Genomic DNA, 16,560 nt, shown 5'->3' on the forward strand with positions numbered 1-16,560 from the left:
GCTGGAGGGCAGAATCCCTGCCTCAGTTCCTCAGCCCTTTAGCCCCTTCCTCACCCACACTCAGGGGGTTTCAGAATATTCCATTTCAAATTGAGCTCTGAAAGATTCATCCAAGAGATTCCTCTCCTTCTGGGCATTTCCCTCTCTCACCAAAAGCCCACACTTAGGAGGAAGTGATAAGTCCTAACATTTTTAGCTTATTTTTTCCCATCTGAGGAATTTCAGAGGAAGCAACATGGGGCGTTTTGTATTTTCACTGTATTTTTTTTTATTGCTAAAGCAATACACAATCACGGTAGTAATTTCAAAAGAATCATTTCCAGACGTAACCACAGTTCACAGCATTTTGTGTATCCTTCCAGAAATGTTCTCGGCACATAGGAGCATACAAATCTATATGTATTTTTAACACAAATGAGAGCAAATTGGACATCTTGTTCTACAACTTGCTATTTTTCACTTAGCATGTTTTGGCTGTTTTTTACTTCAATAAATTCAGATTTACTCATTAAAAAAAATGCTATATAGCGTTCCATTGTGTGAATGTACTAACGTATTTAACAGCTTCCTGTTAATGAATATTTAGGTTGTTTTTGCTTTATTACAAACAATGCTACCTATATCCATATTCAAGTTAGAGTAACTTCCACTTAGAGGTGTATTTTTTGGATTAAAGGGTCTGGGAAGTTAACATTTTGACAGATGTCAAATTGTCCTTCAGAAAGGTCATACCAGTTTAAAGTCCAGAATTAATGTATGAGAATGCCTGATTACCTACACTGTCACAAATACCTGTAAAATCAAACTTTTTAACGCTGTCAATCTTAAAATAAGTGTATTTTATTATTATTTAAATTAATGTTTCCTTCAGAGTAGGCATCCAACCTTACTCCCAGATAAATGACCATTGTTTGGTGAACTTCCTGCTCATGTAAATTTGACCATTTTCCTATTATATTATTTATCTGCATCTTAATGAGTTGAGAATCTCATTATATATAAAGGAAAATAATCCTTTTCTGTCGCAAGTATTTATCAGTAATTCCCCTTTGTATCAATTGCCATTTGGTTTTGTTTGTTATTTTTTTCCAGCTAATATGTGAAAAATTATTTTAATGGCAAACTTGTCAATTCTCTCTCTCTCTCTTTTTTTTTTTCTTCTGGACATGCTCATAAACTCTAACATAAACTATGATTTTTTAAAAAATCACTCATGTTTTCTATTTGTTACATTTAAATCTTTAATCCTGCTAAAATTTGGGGGGGGGAAGAATAAATGATACTATAGAGGGCAACTTTATTTCTCACTCACATAACCAGTTGTTTCATACTATTCATTAACTAATGCATCTTTTCTTAGCACTTTAAAAAATGAAACTTCTTAACATAAGAACACTTACCATTCTGTAATGATGGCTTTCCCAGTATGTGAAGCTCTTTCGAGAAGAAAATAATTTGATCCCTGACTAACTTTAAGGACACTGAGACCCATCTTCACGAAAGAAGCACAAATTAATTGCTAGTATTGGCTAGGTCTTTGTGAAACGAATGAATCCTAAGATGGATTTCCAGAGGCTGTGTTTTCCATTCATTGAGTCCAGGAGCCCTCTGTTGCCACTTTGTGTAGTGGCCTATGGGATCACAGAAATGATTATCAACAGTATTTGCCCTCAGGAAGTTTATAATCTAATAGGGAAGTAGTGGGTCTTTCATTTTGTGGAGTGTGCCTGCATTCATATGTTTACAACTCATTGAGGGGGCTTCAGTTTCTGGGGCCTTGAAAATGTAAGAAAAGGAGATTTACATTTGTTGAATCCATTCTTTCAGGAAATGAGCTATTGAGTAAGTGAAAGTTGGAACAGAACAGAAAATATTGTAAGTTAGCTGCATTTTAGGAATAGGTACTCTGTGTGTTTTCATTTGCTGTAGAAACGAAGTCCTTTCTGAGGAGAGAATTTCAGAGTTGAGGGGTCCAAAGGAGAATAACTATAAATTATTATATCCATTTTACTGAACTCAAGCTCTGTGTCTTACTCATGGTCATGACTCAGTAGCACAGGTAATCCAACTCTTTCTACTCAAGAGTTGTGATAAATAATATTGTTAGTTGCCTACCCAGTAGCTACCACCACAACCCTTTATGCCTTCATGTGCTGGGAACACTGGTTTTGTACGGGGTGAGAGTGCCAGCCTAAGACAGTCATGCTGTCCCATTTCCTTTCCTAAGTCTCCCTTTTAGAGACCTTTTGCAGCTAGGGGACTGTGTTAGTTCATTCGGGCTGCCATAAAAAACACCACAGACTGGGTGGCGTAAACAACAGAAATTTATTTCTCCCAGCCTGGAGACGAGAAGGCCATGCTCAAGGTGCTGGCAGGATCACTTCCTCCTGAGGCCTCTCCCTGGGCTTGCAGATGGCTGCCTTCTTGCTGTGTCCATCCTCGTCTTTCCCCTGCGTGCAGCATCCTTGATACACCTCAGTGTGCCAAATCCCCTTGTCTTATAAGAGCACCAGTCAGACTGGATCGGGGCCTACCCTAATGGCCTTATTTTAACTTAATCACCTCTTTAAAGGCCATGTCTGGAGTACAGCCCCATTCTGAGATACTGGGGTTAGGGCTTCAACATATGAATTGAGGGCGGGGGCTGGGGGGTGCTGCATTCAGCCCATAAAAGGGACCAAACCTAGTTGGGCCATTGAGACCTAAAGAGGAGTCTACTGGGTGCTACTAGGTTGGATTTTGTTCCCAGATCAGTGGACCCTTGTGAAGAGAAAGCATGGGATGGTGATGTCTGGAGCAGTGGCAGCTATCTTGACATCATGAATTGAAAAATGTAAGCACAAAAAGCCTCTCTCTATGCTGGGTATGATTAAGCAGAAGGATGGAAAGACCTGCAACCTTCCCAAAATTGTTGAGTTGCTGAATGAACTCTGAGATCATCAATTTCCAAACTTCTTGTAAGTGAAGAATAAATGTCCCAACAGGGGTAATACCATTATTAGGTTTTCTGTTATTTGCAGCTGAAAAGATTCCTAACTAATATGTAACTTCATTATTTCTTCAGTGAACTTTACTGACTCCCAGGGGGAGCATGGCTCAGCTCTCTCATGATAATTTTGAAACATGGGGCTGCTGCTTCTCTCAACAGCCTGCAAGGGCTCATCAGCCAAGAATTCATCTTAAACCCTCCGGAGAGCTTTTACCTTTTCTGTTCATGCCAACTCCCCAGAGAGAGAGTTTTAGGAGTTCACTTTATGCTAAATCTGGCTTTTGTTTATTTATAAAATTACTCCTGTAAAGTTCTCAGGGCTACCAGGGTTCTCATATTCAAGGATTTGGTGAACAAATCTGTATTCTCTCTGTGCATGAACTCTTGTTTTTATGGACCTTAAACATACCCCTTCTTATGCTGATGATTAGAACTAGAGGTTGGGTGTTCAGGGAGGGTTTTGATTTCTATTTTAGATCCTTCTTTATAGCTTTACCGTGTTTAAATAATAACGTATTTACCGTGTTATTATTTAACGCATGAATACAAATTGTGGTAATTTGGAAGGGGGCAGGAAGGAAACAGAGCCCATCTCTTAATCTTCCTCTTTGTAATGAGAGCCCTCATATTTTTGTGCCTTTATTATATACTATTTTATCTCTTTGAGTTACCGTTCAAGGAAGTGTTTCCCCGTCTTGTGAAGGAAAGAGATGAAATGGGAGGTGCTGTGGCAATGGCAAGGAAGAAACAGTCTTTGGAGTTATTTTTCTAGGTCTGAATTGTGCCTCTGCCCCCTACCAGTTTTGTGACCTTGGGTTCATTACCTAACCTCTCTGAGCTTCAGTTCCCTCAGTTAGGAACAGGGGAGGAAATTAGGGTTCACGTCATGGAGTTGTTGAGAGGGTTCGGTACGTACTCTCGGTCAAGGGCACGGCTCGGTGCCCAGCATATCATGAACACTTGCGAGGCGTCTGCTATTGCTTTTGCTGCAAGGTTTCCATGCTGTGCCATCATCATGGATTTTACTTTCTCAGAATTGCATTTTTAAAACTTTTTATTTTGCTATAATTTTTTAGGTTTAAAGACAAGTTGCGAAGAGGTACAGAGGGTTTTCCTATACCCCTCACCCAGTTTCCCCCATGTTTAACATCTTATATTGCCATGGTGCATTTGTCAAAACTGAGAAACTAGGAGACATGGGTACATTACTATTAACTCAACTCCAGAATCCAACCCACATTGCATTCAGTTGTCCTGTCTCCCCAGGCACCTCTGGTCTTCCAGTGGCTCAGTCTTTCCTTGCTCTTCATGACCTTAACAGTCTCGAGGAGTGAGTCCTGGACATTTGAGCAAAAGTAGAAGAACCCATGCTACTTGCCCCAGCCTGTACCTTTTCTGTTCCAGAGTCTTCTGAGCCCACAGACAAGAGTAGAGGGCACTGTTCAAAGGAGGTGAACTGCATCCTTCTGTTCTGAGGGTGTATGTACATCTGCTTTTAGAGGAGATCCTTTTGGAAGACTCCACTTGCAACAGGGTTCTGTATATTGATGGAGGGCAGAGTGGAGTGTCCCAGGGGAAAGCTTTGATATATTTGTGGTCAGTTTGGTAATTGTAAGTCTTGCTTCTCATTTCTTTTTTTTTTTTTTTGGCTGTGCCACGCAGCCTGTGGGATCTTAGTTCCCTGACCAGGGATTGAACCCGGGCCCTCGGCAGTGAGAGCACAGAGTCCTAACCACTGGACCACCAGGGAACTCCCATGTCTTGCTTCCTGTTTCTGTTGAGAACTGGGTGACATCAGAAGCTCTCTCTCTCTACCCTCACCCTGATCCCTTCCCCTTGGCCCCATTGGATAGCCCTACAGCTACCCCTTCAAGCTTTAGGTGTCCAAGGGACAAAATTCATCTATAAAGGAAAGAGAAAGTCTCCAGTTGAGCAGATCCACAGCCGTGCACACTAATACCTTCTGGGGCTTAGTAATTTTCCATTCATGGTCATGTTCAGACAATCCCGAGGGTCATCTGAGGCTGATTAAGTCCAGATTTACGTTCTTCTCCAGCAAATGGCCGTGCTTCAAAAGTTTGTTTATTTAACATAAAGTGCAATGGAAAAAAGTTTTAGGTCCTAGAGTACAGGAGTTCATGTGACTTCATGCCTCTTTTTCTAGGGTAGAATAAACAAAACAGGAGAATGGCAAAGTCTATAGGGTTTTTCCTCCGTCCTCATGGATGGCTAGTTTTTTGTTTATAATACTGTGGGGCAAAACTCCTGTGTTAGAAGAAAAAAGGAAGGTTGTTTTCTCTTGAATGGAGTTGTTTGTATTCATATTCCTGGAAGCTGATTATTTTGGAAAACCTAACTCCTTCCTTATCATTTTTTAGTTAACTTTATTCTTTCTACTTCAATTTGGGAAATTAATCTCATTGCCTGTGTATGTTCGATATCTTGGGAGGGAGGTTGGACTTGGTGGAACTGAATTATTTAAAACTGTTCCTTATACAGATGTGTGTGTCTGTGTGCTTGCGTATGGCTCAACTGTCCTCCTTAGGGGTGTGTCATAGCCTGTGGGCTTGATAGGTCCCAGAAAAGCTTTTCAGCTAACCAAACCCAGAACCCAGAGTGAGGGGATATCCCTGGGGTCAGGCAGTCCTTCCCAAAGTGAATTTCAGAGATCCTAAAATAAAAAAAAATTTTTTAACAGGTTTATTGAGATATAATTTACATACCTTAAATTCACTTTTTTAAAAATTGAGGTTTAATTGACATATTAGTTTCAGGTATATGGCATAAATACTCAATATTTGTATACATCAAGTAATGGTCACCACAGGATGTCTAGTGAACATCTGCTACCCGGAGATCTTTTAAAGAGTCTTTGAGCCAAGAGATGCCACTTTGAGATGGAGCAGGTATCAAGATAGAGGGCACAGGGAAGGCAGGCTTGGGGAGATCAGAGTCAGAGGAACAGAGAGATGACATGTAAATGACAAATGGTCATAATGGTATTTGAGAGAGACATAGGTCTTGATATGAAACATCTCAAAGCTCTATACAATTGTCAGTCATTGGGAATAATTTGTAGAAAAAGTTAATCAATATTTGACTAAAGAGTTTTTCTCTTCAGTGTATTAATACATTCAACCTGAAAAAACTCCAAGGGATTATCAGACTCTTGGGTTGTCCTAGAGTTACATGGTATTAAATATTGCTAGAAATAAATGGGTCTTGGGGGGAGTTCGGAATTATTTTTTGTTGTAGTTATATTCACTGTAATGAGATTTGGTCTACCTGGAACCAAAAGTTCCTGCTAATACCGCTTTGTTAAGATTCCCACATCTATCACAGGTTTTAAGTGGCACTTAGAGTTGTTTTTTGGAATGCTATGAAAAATTGTCAGGTTCTCATTTCAGAGGTGAGGGACACAGATTGAGAGGCTGGGCATGAAGTCATACAGCACATGGTTGACACTCACGATTCCTGGCCGCAGGCCTTTTCATGGACTCTGGGAATCCGTGTTCTGAGCTTCTTTCCTGTTCTGCAAGCTGCTGCCCTTCACAAGTAGCACTAGGAGTGGGACTGAGGACTCAGGGGTCCTGGAGGATGAGCCAGTTTGTTCTTGGGATAAATAGTCCCTGGGCAGGCGAGGTACGCAGAGGTGAGGCCAGGTCCTCGTGTAAAAGTGGTCAGCCTGGAGGTGGGCCTGATGCTGACCATTGTTACCCCTTACTGCACACATGCCCCACCCCAAGGTGCCAGGCAAGCGTGTAAAAGAGACCCCACCCTTTAACTTCCTTCCCTTTGAGACTGTGTCTTATTTTCATGTGTTTTCTCCAGTCTTTCGTCATGATTCTAACGCCCATCCTGTCAACATGCTATCTTTGGGAGTCTCCAAAAAGGCTCCACTTTTGGAGAACCTGCCAGAGGAGAGCGAGGGTAGCTCTCCATCCTGCCCCTGTCCCTGTGGCTCCTTTCCCTCAATGAGCCTGTTTAATGAGTCAAGAATATTCCATTAACCAAATGGGTGCAGCTGCCAACAGGAGCGCTCCAAAGAAAATAAATGAAAACTTGTCTGCTTTGCACTGTTTTGATGGGCAGTCTCTTTTCTCAGTCATGGTTCCTGGGCTGTTTCTTCTCAGGTTGTAGCAGAGTAGAACAAACTCACACTGAAAGGCCTGGCAATGTTTTCATGCGGTGATAATTCACAGCTCCAAATTTACAGGACTCTGCACTGCTCTCTCCTCACTACCTAAGGCACTGCCTGGTAAGAAACTAAACATTGAAGGAGGCACATTAAGTCTTTGGAGCCATTGGCTTGCTGATCCAAACTCTGAATGCAGTTACAACAACAACAAAGCAATAACAACAGTTACTGTTATTTTAAAACGTAATCTATGAGCAAACCTCATTATGAATGCCCTTATATCTCTTCAAATGACAAGTCATTGTCAACTGAGTTTGAAGGAGTGAAGAGAACTCCCATCAAATGACCAATGCCATCTTTCTCCACTTTGCAAAATATGGAGTTCTCTTGGTAGACACTGAAGACTCCAAAGCTGGAATTTTGAAAGAGCTAATGCACATCCTCAAGCTCCAAATTCTCCGGCTTGTTATTATCCCCACTTTTCAGATGAACCTGCTTGTCTTTAGTTAACTAGTCAAGAGAAGCTACGTAGTAAAGTGGGTAAGAGTCTGACTTTGTCTCAGACAGGTTTGAGTTCAAGCCCCAGCTCTACCACTCATAGCCTGAGTGATCTTGGGTGTGTTCCCTAAGCTCTCTCAGCCTGTACTTCACCTACTCCAAGTCCATCTATGTTATTGCAAATGGCAAAATTTCATTCTCTTTTACGGCTGAGTAGTATTCCATTGTATGTATACTCCACATCTTCTTTATCTGTCACCTGTTGATGGACACTTAGGTTGCTTCCATGGCTTGGCAGTTGTAAATAATGCTGCTATGAACATTGGGATGCATGTATCTTTTCAAATTAGTGTTTTTTTTTTTTTTTTTGGATATATACCCAGGAGTGGAATTGCTGGGTCATATGGTAGTTCTATTTTTTTAGTTTTTTGAGAATCCTCTGTACTGTTTTCCACAATGGCTGCACCAATTTACATTCCCACCAACAGTGTACAAGGGTTCCCTTTTCCCCACATCCTTGCCAGTATTTGTTATGTGTGTTCTCTTTGTTGATAGCCATTCTGACCAGTGCAAGGTGATATTTCATTGTGGTTTTAATTTGCATTTTAAGCATAGTTATTTATTTATTTATTGGCCACGTGGTGTGGCATGTGGAATCTTAGTTCCCCGACCAGGGATCAAACCCATGCCCCCTGCAGTGGTTACAGAGTCTTAACCTCCAGGGAAGTCCCCAAGCACAGTTATTTTAAAGTACTTATCAGCTAGCTCTGAAATTGGAATCATCTGTGAATCTGATTCTCTTGTCTGCCTATGATTTTTATCCTTCATTTTATTATTGTGGTGTATCACATTTATTGATTTGCATATGTTGACCCATCCTTGTGTCCCGGGAATAAATCCCACTCTATCTTGGTGTATGATCCTTTTAAGGTACTGTTGAATTCAGTTTGCTAATATTTTGTTGAGAATTTTTGCATATATGTTCATCAGGGTTGTTGGCCTGTAATTTTCTTTTCTTGTCATGTCCTGATATGGCTTTGGTATTTAGATAGTACTGGCCTTGTAAAATGAATTTGAAAGTATTCCCTCCACTTCATTTTTTGGCAAGAGTTTGAGAAAGATTGGTATTAATTAATCTTTAAATGTTTTGTAGAATTCACCACTGAAGCCATCTGGTCCTGGACTTTTCTTTGTTGGGAGTTATTTTTTTATTACTGATTCAGTCTCCTTACTGATAATTGTTCTGTTCATATTTTCTGTTTCTTCTTGATTCAGTCTTGGTAGGTTGTATATTTCTAGGAACTTACCCATTTCTTCTAGGTTATCTAATTTGTTGGTATATAATTGTTCATAGTAGTTTTTTATGATCATTAGTATTTCTGTGTTATCAGTTATGATGTCTCCTTTTATTTCTGATTTTATTTATTTGAATTTTCTCTCCTTTTTTTTTTTTTTTTCTTAGTCTAGGTAAAACTTTTTCAATTTTGTTTATCTTTTCAAAAAAAACAGCTCTTAGTTTCATTGATCTTTTCTATTGTCTTTCTAGTCTCTATTTCATTTATTTCTGTTCTGATCTTTGTTATTTCCTTCCTTTACTAACTTTGGGCTTCATCCATTCTTTTTCTACTGCCATGAGGGGTAAAGTTAGGTCGTTTATTTGGGATCTTTTTTGTTTCTTAGTGTAGGTGTTTTTGCTGTAAACTTCCCTCTTAGAACTGCTTTTGCTGCAGCTCTTAAGTTTTGGTATGTCTTGTTACCACTTACATTTGTCTCAAGTTGTTTTTTAATTTCACTTTTCATTTCTTCTTTGACCCATTGGTTGTTCAGAAACATGTTGTTTAGTCATGTTTCTGTGAATTTTCCAGTTTTCCTATTGTAATTGATTTGTAGTTATATACTATTGTGGTCAGAAAATAATGCTTGATATGATTTCAGTCTTCTTAAATTTGTCCAGACTTGTGGCCTAACAAATGATCTGTCCTGGAGAACATTCCATGCATACTTGAGAAGGATGTGTATTCTGCTGCTGTTGGATGGAATGTTCTATATATGTCTACTAGGTTCCTCTGGTCTAACGTGTAAGTTAAGTCCAATATTTCCTTATTGATACTCTGTCTGTTGTGATTTATTCATTGTTGAAAGCGGGGTATTGAAGTCCCCTGTTATTATTGTATTGCTGTCTATTTTTCCCTTCAGATCTGTTGATATTTGCTTAATATATTTAGGTGCTCTGGTATTGTATACATAAATATTCACAATTATTATTTCCCCTTGATGAATTGACCCCTTTATCAATATAATGACCTTCTTTGTCTCCTGTTACATTTTTTGGCTTAAAGTCTATTTTTCCCAGTGTAGGTATGGTTACCCCTACGTTCTTTTGGTTTCCATTTGCATTAAATATCTCTTTCCATCCCTTTACTTTCAGTCTATGTGTGTCCTTAAAGATAAAGTGAGTCTCTCGTAGGTAGCATATAGTTGGGGTTGTTGTTGTTTTATCCAGTCAGGTGCTCTATGTCTTTTTATTGGAGAATTTAATCAATTTACATTTAAAGTAATTATTGGTAGGCATGGATTTACTATTACCATTTTGTTCATTATTTTCTGGCTGTTTTGTATTTTGTTTCTTTCCTCCTCTTTTGCTTTTTTCCTTTGTGATCTCATAATATTCTATGTTGGTATGCTTTTATTCCTTTCTTTTTATCTTCTGTGTATTTACTATAGTTTTTTAAATTTTGTAGTCACCATGAGGCTTACATTAAAACATCCTATAACAGTCTATTTTAAGCTGATAACAACTTAACTTCCATCACATACAAAAACTCTACATTTTTACACTCCCTACCACATTTTATGTTTCTGATGTCACAATTTATATCTTTTTATATTGTGCATCCATTAACAAATTAGTTTAGTTATAGTTATTTTAAGTACTTTAGTCTTTTAACCTTTATACTAGAGTTATAAGTTATTTATCTAGCACCGTTACAATTTAGAGTATTCTGAATTTATATATTTACCTTTACCAGTTTGTTTTATACTTTCATATGTTTCCATGTTACTAATTACTGTCCTTTTCTTTCAGCTTGAAGAACTCTCTGTAACATTTCTTGTCCAGCCAGTCTAGTGGTGATGAACTCCTTCAGTTTTTGTTTGTCTAGGGAACTCTCTCTCCTTCAATTCTGAAGGACAGCTTTGCTGGGTAGAGTATTCTTTTTTTTTTTTTTTTTTTCTGGCTGCGCTGGGTCTTCGTTGTTCTGCACGGGCTTTCTCTAGTTGCAGTGAGCAGGGTCTACTCTTTGTTGTGGTGCATGGGCTTCTCATTGCAGTGGCTTCTCTTGTTGTGGAGCACGGGCTCTAGGTGTGCGGGCTTCAGTAGTTGTGGCACGCGGGCTCAGTAGTTGTGGCGTGCAGGCTCAGTAGTTGTGGTGCACGGGCTTAGTTGCTCCACAGCATGTGGGATCTTCCCAGGCCAGGGATTGATCCCATGTCCCCTGCATTGGTGGGCGGATTCTTAACCACTGCGCCACCAGGGAAGTCCCGGGTAGAGTATTCTTGATTGGCAGGTTTTTTTCTTTCATCAGTTTGAATACATTGTCCACTCCTTCTGGCCTGAAATGTTTCTCTGCAAAATATGCTGAACAAGGGTTCCCTTGTACATAACAAGTAGCCTTTTTCAAGCTGCTTTTAAGATTCTCTGTCTTTAACATTTAACAATTTGATTATAACGTGTCCTATTGTGAATCTCTTTGGATTCTTTTTAGGTATGTTTTGGGCTGCCTGAATCTGGATGTCTGTTTCTTTCTCCAGGTAAGGGAAGTTTTCAGTCGTTATTTCTTTGGATAATCTTTCTGCTGCTCTCTCTCTCTTCTCTTTCTGAGACATCTGTATTATTTATATGCATTCACTTAATAGTACGTCATAAGTCTTTTGACCTATCTTCACTCTTTTTATTCTTTTTTCTTTTTGTTCTTTTGATAGGGTAGTGGAAATCACCAAATCTTCAAGTTTACTAATCTTTTCTTTTGCTTTAGCTAGTCTGTTGTTGAACCCCTCTATTGAATTTTTCAGTTTAGTTATTGTATTCTTTATCTCTGATTTCTCTTTGGCAATTTTTTATATTTTTAAATTTTTGTTGTTGAAATTCTCACTTTATGCATTGCTCTCCTGACCTTAGTGACCATTTTATGACCAGTATGTGGACCTATCAGATAAATCACTTATCTCCATTTCATTAAGATTGTTTCTAGAGATTTATCTTGTTCTTTTGTTTGGAACATATTCCCTTATTTCTTTATTTTCCTTGACTCTCTGTGTTGGTTTCTACACATTAGATAAAACAACCATCTCTCTTAGCCTTGACAGACTGGACTTGTGTAGGAGATGAGCCTAGTCAATCAGCCCACCTTGAGCTCCTAGTTGCCTCTCAAACCTTTGTGATTGTCCAAGCCATACGACTACATATATATATTTTTTTCAGATCCTTTTCAATCATAGGTTATTACAAGATACAAATGCTATGCTGTACAGTAGGTCTCGTTTATCTATTTTATATATAATAATGTGTATTTGTTAATCCCAGATTCCTAATTTATCCCTTACTCCTCCTTTCTCCTTTGGTAACCATAAGTTTGTTTTCTATGTCAGTCTGTTTCTGTTTTATAAATAAGTTCATTTGTATCTTTTTTTTAGATTCCACATATAAGCAATCTTTCTCTGTCTGACTGACTTCACTTAGGATGATAGTCTCTGGGTCCATCCATGTTGCTGCAAATGGCATTATTTCATTATTTTTATAGCTGAGTAATATTCCATTATATATATATATATATACATATATATATACACCCCACATCTTCTATATCCATTCCTCTGTTGATGGAGACTTAGGTTGCTTCCGTGTCTTGGCTATTGTAAATAGTGCTGCTATGAGCATGGGGGTGCACGTATCTTTTTGAATTAGAGTTTTCATCTTTTCTGGATGTATGCCCAGGAGTGGGATTGCTGGATCATATGGTAGCTCTATTTTTAGCTTTTTTTAAGGAACCTCCGAAGTGTTCTCCATAGTCAAGCCACCATCTTTGTTCTTAGTGTTTCCCAGTAGATGAGGATGTGCCAAGATCTGTCAGTGTATGAAAGACATGGGCAATGCCACGTGCCTGTTCAGGTTCCCAGAGGACTACTCATTGCTTCCCCTTTCAGCCCCCTATGCAGGCTAATTGGAAGCCTGACATTCAGGCAGCAGCTGGGAAAATCAGGACATTATACGTATAGTCTAGCACCTATCAGGAAGAAACTGGGATCTGGGTATTTTTGTTTACTCCCTCTGTGCTGAGCCAGAGAGAATATTTGGGCACACAAGCACTCCCACAGACTAGAACCACCTCTTTGTTTCATGTGGTCCTGGGGCACTCATGAATGCTGAGCCCCATCAGTTCCCAGAGCTAGGTAATTTGGGAACCTGTCCCTTGGGTAGCAGCCATAATAGTTGGGGTGCTAGAAGTATGGACAAGTTCCTTCCAGGGAGAAGCTGGTGACTTGGTTTTAGTATTGGAGTGAGCCATGGGGAGACAGTAGCGGATGTGCCCACCAGCTCTTTTGGGCTTCCAGGAGGATCCCTGTCAGTTCCCACATGCAGCCTGGTTAGAAGCCAGAACCTCAGAAAGCAGCTGGAGAAGTTTGCAGTCACATCACTTCCAGGGAGAAACTGAGGGATGGACATTTTTGTCTGATCTCTCTGAGCAGAGCTGGGAGTTGGGGGGTTGGTAATAGCCATGGAGAGTCCTCATGTACCCATTTAACAACTGCTTATTTACTTGCTATAGTTTTGTGGGATTTATGAATGCAAGCCCCATTGGCTCTCAGAGCTAGGTGATTTGGGGACCTGTACCTCAGGTGGCAGCCTTAAGAGTTGGGGCAGTAGATTTGTGATCCAGATTCTTTGTTCCCCTGGGCAAAGCTTGGAGTTAAGGGTTCCCTCCGAATTGTAAAGTGCTATGCCAGGGGCTGAGTTTATGGGGAGAGTGTTTCTCAGCCTTTCCTTCCCATCTTGATGTGGTTTTTTTCTCAGTCACCAGTGTGTAGGAGTTACTCAACTAGATTTTGGATTTCTCTGAGAGAAGATTGATTCACCTGTTCCTGTATACTCAGTGCATCCATGGGAGGGGGAGTCAGGAGCCTCTTATGTCACCGTTGTTTAATGGGTACAGAGTTTTAGTTTGTGCCCAACAATGTGAATGTACTTAATGCCCCTAAATTGCACCTTCAAAGAATGGTTAAAAAGACAAATTTCATGTATATTTTACCATGACAAAATTTTTAAAAATCCACAGTGAACAAAATATCAAAATTGCCCTTTCACATTACTAATAGTGTCTTTGGATGAACAAAGTAATTAATTTTGTATTAATAACAGAAGTGTGAATTTGTAGATCAATATAATCCAGTTGGTCAGTTTTTCCCCTCTGTGGTAGAATGCTTGTGTCCTGTATAAGAAATCTTTGCCTTCCCCCAAATCATGAAGATTTTCCACTTAGTTTTCTACTAAAAGCTATATTGTCTTATTTTTCACATTTAGATCTTCAGTCTATCTAAAATCTACTGATGTGTGGTTTGAAGTAGGGGGTCAAGGTTCTTTTTTTTCTATATGAATATCCAGTCAACTCAGACCATTTTATTGAAAAGACTATCTTGTCTCATAATAGTACACACTCAGGTGTGAGTCTGTTTCATTAGTCAGTTTGTTCATTTTTGCATGAATTAGTATAGCCAATGAATGCCTTAATTAATGTAGCTCGGTATTTGGTAGTTTTGTAGCTCGGTATTTGGTAGTTTTAAGTCCCTCAATTTTGTTCTCAATTCAAGATTGTCTATTTTATTCTAGCTCTTTGTTTTTCCATATGAATTTTAGAATCAGCTGGTCAATTTCCAGGAAAAAGAAGAAACAACTATGCTGAGATTTTATTTGTACTTGCATAGCATCGGTAGTTAAGTGTGGGGAAACTTGCAATAATTGAATATTGAACTTTCCTATCTATGAACATATTGTATCTCTTCCTTTTTTAGGTGTTATTTTTCGCAGTAGTGCTTTGTAGTTTTCAGTGCAGAGGTCTTACAAATCTTTAATTTATTTCCAGGTGTTTCATGCTTTTTGATCCTATTGTAAATGGCATCATTTTAATTTTCCTATTTGTTTGTTGCTTGCATATAGAAAAAAAGTTTTTAATATCAACCTTAAACCAGTGACCTTGTTAAATTTGCTTATTAAACCTAGTAGATTCTTCTATATTATTCACATATATACAATCATGTCATCTCCAAATAGTGACAGTTTTATTTTTTCCTTTCCAATCCTAAGCCTTTTTATTTATAGCTGTTACCTCTACTTCTTCTTTTTTATTATTATTATTATTATTATTATTATTATTATTATTATTATTATTATTATTCTGAGAATGGCCTCTGACAAAATGTCAAAGTCAGGTGTTTTGGTCTTACTCCATCTCTCAAGCAGAAAGCTTTCAATATTTTACTAATGTTTCAGTTAGCCTTTGCTGGGACAAGCCACTCCAAAACACAATGGCTTAATATAATAATGATCTATTCTTTCTCACCATTCTGTGAACTGGTTGGGTAGTTCTTCTGCTGGAATTCATGCAGGTTCACTCATGTGGCTGTGTGGCTGGTTGCATCTAGGCTGCAAGATCCAAGATGGCCTCACTCACATGTCTTGCAGTTGATGAGGGCTGCTGGCCTGGGCATCTCCTTTGTCCTCCAGGAGGCTTTTCATCCTCCAGTAGCTAAGACTGGCTTCCTTAAAGGTGTCCTAATGGCAGTGTTCCACGAGGCAGCTTGTCTTTTTAACAAACCATGGTTGACAATTGCAATTAGACATGGCAGCTAGAAAGAGGGAGAAAGCAAAGCTAAAGACCTGAAATTCTATAGATAATTAGCTTATAAATAATCTAGTGTAAGAATCCTTAAAAAAAATTAAATGTCTGGGTGCTTTGGAAATAATCCTAGGTGTGAAGAAGTGGATGGAAATGTAGGAAATATGAAGAGGCACTTCACTTTTGTACAGTGGAATTATCATCTGGAATTAAGGAAGAATAGGAACTTCCCAGCCACTAACCTTTTGAAAATATTTCTCCTAGTGAAGACAAAAAATACATCCCTGCCCCAGGCAAGCCCCTGACACAGTGATCAGTGGGCCTTCCTGGCACCATTTCCATTATTTCAGAAAGTTGGATATAAAATAAAAAAATTTTAAAAAGACCCTTTTAACTAATGCATTATAAAATCAAATAGTTTTAAAGGGAGCTTTTGGATTCGTATAAACTCCAGTGATTTCCAAGGAGCCACGTGTCAGTCTCACCTCTGCTTGGGTGTTATGCTACTCTAACGTCAGGTTTCTAAGCAAAATATTTTATTCAAAACTTTTTAAGGGGAAAAAAAGCGTATTTAGTAAGTTGCCACTGCTTAGTGAAGAATCAAGGGAGAGTATCTTACAGATTTCTAATAAACCATTTTGATTATACCTGGAAAATCCCATCTTTAAAAATGAAAGTCTTGCTTAACCTTGAGACTTTCTCGTGTACTCACAAGGTTGATATACTGAAAGTTGTGTGTCTGGGTTTTAAGAATAGTTTTGAAATCACAGCTAGTTCTGTATGTAGAGTAAAATGTTAAATATTCTTTCCTTCAGAAATCAAAGAAAGTCTCTTAGCAAAGTTCACCTCTGTACTGTAATGAAGAAAACCTCAAATCTTTTGATACAAACAGAAGGTCTACTGTAAAGATGTCATCTCTTCTATATGAAATTTCACTTCTTGGAATTATTCAGTTAAACCAAAGGGGAAATTGAAAGTTTAATGTTAGGGATATAGACCAATAGATAGACATATTTTAAGTTACTTTTATCATGAAATGTGAACAA

The 16,560-nt window shown here is 38.7% G+C and overlaps 1 long non-coding RNA gene and 1 other non-coding gene across 2 annotated transcripts in view; one reads left to right on the top strand and one right to left on the bottom strand.

The window, feature by feature from the left end:
- The window catches only part of LOC103019822 (uncharacterized), a 408,498-nt gene that overhangs the window by 198,900 nt on the left and 193,038 nt on the right, over positions 1-16,560 (top strand). The window lies entirely within an intron of this gene.
- Positions 4,667-4,739, bottom strand: TRNAE-CUC (transfer RNA glutamic acid (anticodon CUC)). The gene has a single exon. It is a non-coding gene; the product is annotated as a tRNA-Glu (tRNA).

This window comes from Balaenoptera acutorostrata, chromosome 2 (assembly GCF_949987535.1).
Source record: "Balaenoptera acutorostrata chromosome 2, mBalAcu1.1, whole genome shotgun sequence".
Lineage (NCBI taxonomy): Eukaryota > Metazoa > Chordata > Mammalia > Artiodactyla > Balaenopteridae > Balaenoptera > Balaenoptera acutorostrata.